This window comes from Petromyzon marinus, unplaced genomic scaffold (assembly GCF_048934315.1).
Source record: "Petromyzon marinus isolate PM22_M1 ecotype Great Lakes invasive population unplaced genomic scaffold, UKy_Petmar_22M1.pri1.0 PM_G_Scaffold_40, whole genome shotgun sequence".
Classification (NCBI taxonomy): Eukaryota; Metazoa; Chordata; class Hyperoartia; order Petromyzontiformes; family Petromyzontidae; genus Petromyzon; species Petromyzon marinus.
Genome location: NW_027422984.1, coordinates 1,552,501 through 1,555,000, shown reverse-complemented (window position 1 = coordinate 1,555,000; position 2,500 = coordinate 1,552,501). Strand labels below are relative to the sequence as shown.

The 2,500-nt window shown below is 34.3% G+C and overlaps 1 pseudogene; it reads left to right on the top strand.

The window, feature by feature from the left end:
* LOC142916717 (28S ribosomal RNA) overlaps positions 1-2,500 on the top strand; it is a 7,898-nt pseudogene that overhangs the window by 3,362 nt on the left and 2,036 nt on the right.

Genomic DNA, 2,500 nt, shown 5'->3' with positions numbered 1-2,500 from the left:
ACCTCCACTCTCTGAATGTCCTTGGTACTAGACATCGGAGTGTCGTCAAAACCAGTACCGCATGTGAGTTTTGTACGGCATGCTTATTCCAGCCTGGGGGTCCTGGAGAAAAAAGAAAAAAAAAAAAAAAACAAACCTGTCCCCCACTCTCTGTTCGTCTCTGGTTCCGGACGACAGAGTGACGCCAAGCCCGGAAATCCCAGGGGAATCTCGTAATGCCTTGTAACATCCTGCGCACTACACTTTTGACGGTGGAACATGGACGGGCCATCCAACCCGGAAAAGGTCGGCGTCGAAAGAAGCCGAGTACCAAAATAGCCAAATGCCTGATGTCACCGTCCGTTTTGAGCTTTCAAAGAATACCTTGTCAGATGCTGCCTCGCACAAAGTTTCGTACTATACCCCTCTTGGTGATCAAGTCAAAGTGCTGACGAAGGCTAGCAAGGTCACATTCTTTGGATTCCCGGTTGGGGCAAGAGGAAAGTGGCCCCTTGAGAATAACGAGGTACTTACCTCCCTGGGCCTGACCAAACCCAGAACGACATCACTGGCCAAGATGATTTCCCGCAGAACGCTGCTTTTCTCTCTTGATATTCTGAGAATGTTCTGTGGAAATTATGCGGTCTATGAACAGTCATAGACAACCTCCGAAACAAATAATAGTTTTGTTTTAAGATGTCATTTGTTTTAGATTGATTTTGTTATTTTCGAAGGTGAAGTCGGTTTTTATTTCATTTTACTATTTTCCACAATTTAGATTGTTATTTTCCAAGACGAAGTCTTGGTTCTTTTTTTTATTGTTAGTTTTTTTTTTTTTTTAACACGTCGTATTTGTTACTTTAGAGCTTAGAGGGGACTTTATTTTCGCCTTACTATTTTCTGCCTACAAAGAAGATTAAAAATAAGCTTTTTTCAAGATGGTTTTGTTATTTTCCAAGGTGAAGTCTTGGTATTCTTATTTTACTATTTTCCATAAAGAAGACCTTTCTTTTAGATTTTGTTATTTTCCAAGACGAAGACTTGGTATTTTTATTATATTGCCATTTTTTTACACGAAACTTATTCAAGAGCACTTATATAGATTAGACTTTGTTATTTTAATTCTTTATTTTTGGACTACATCAGTTCGAGAGTCCTGTAACTTACTATTTTCCGCCTACAAAGAAGATTACAAATAAGCTTTATTTAAGATGTTTTAGATTAGATTTTGTTATTTTCCAAGGTGAAGTCTTGGTTTTTTTATTTTACTATTTTCCACAAAGAAGACTTTTCTTTTCTTTTAGATTTTGTTATTTTCCAAGACGAAGACTTGGTATTTTTTTGCTATTTTTTTACAGGAAGCTTTATTCAAGAGCACTTATATAGATTAGACTTTGTTATTTTAATTCTTTATTTTTGCACTACATCAATTCGAGAGAAGACTACAAACCAGCTTTATTTAAGATGTTTTAGATTAGATTTTGTTATTTTCCAAGGTGAAGTCTTGGTTTTTTTATTTTACTATTTTCCACAAAGAAGACTTTTCTTTTAGATTTTGTTATTTTCCAAGACGAAGACTTGGTATTTTTTTATTGCTATTTTTTTTACACGAAGCCTATTCAAGAGCACTTATATAGATTGGTCTTTGTTATTTTAATTCTTTATTTTTGGACTACATCAGTTCGAGAGTCCTGTAACTTACTATTTTCTGCCTACAAAGAAGATTACAAATAAGTTTATTTAAGATGTTTTAGATTAGATTTTGTTATTTTCCAAGGTGAAGTCTTGGTTTTTTTATTTTACTATTTTCCACAAAGAAGACTTTTCTTTTCTTTTAGATTTTGTTATTTTCCAAGACGAAGACTTGGTTTTTTTTATATTGCTATTTTTTTTTTACACTGCTTTATTCAAGAGCGCTTATATAGATTAGAATTTGTTATTTTAATTCTTTATTTTTGGAATACATCAGTTTGAGAGTCCTGTAACGTACTTTTTTCTGCCTACAAAGAAGACTACAGACAAGCTTTATTTAAGATGTTTTAGATTAGATTTTGTTATTTTCCAAGGTGAAGACTTGGTTTTTTTATTTTACTATTTTCCACAAAGAAGATTTTTCTTTTAGATTTTGTTATTTTCCAAGACGAAGACTTGGTATTTTTTTTATTGCTAGTTTTTTTTATATGTTACTTCAGAGCATAGAGAGGACTTTATTTTTACCTTACTATTTTCTGCCTTCAAAGAAGATTAAAAATAAGCTTTATTCAACATTACTTATATAGATTAGACTTTGTTATTTTAATTCTTTATTTTTTGGAGTACATCAGTTCGAGAATCCGGTAACCTTACCGACTCTACTCCGTGTTGCCATTGATGCACGGCAGCAGGGATTCGATAATACACGGCATCCCAGTCAGGGACCAGCTTGATGATGCTGGATCTGCGTTGGATACACCAGCATGGGAGTACAATACGGTTATTGACTCCACCCCGTGTTATCAAAGATGCATGGTAACAGGGCGAA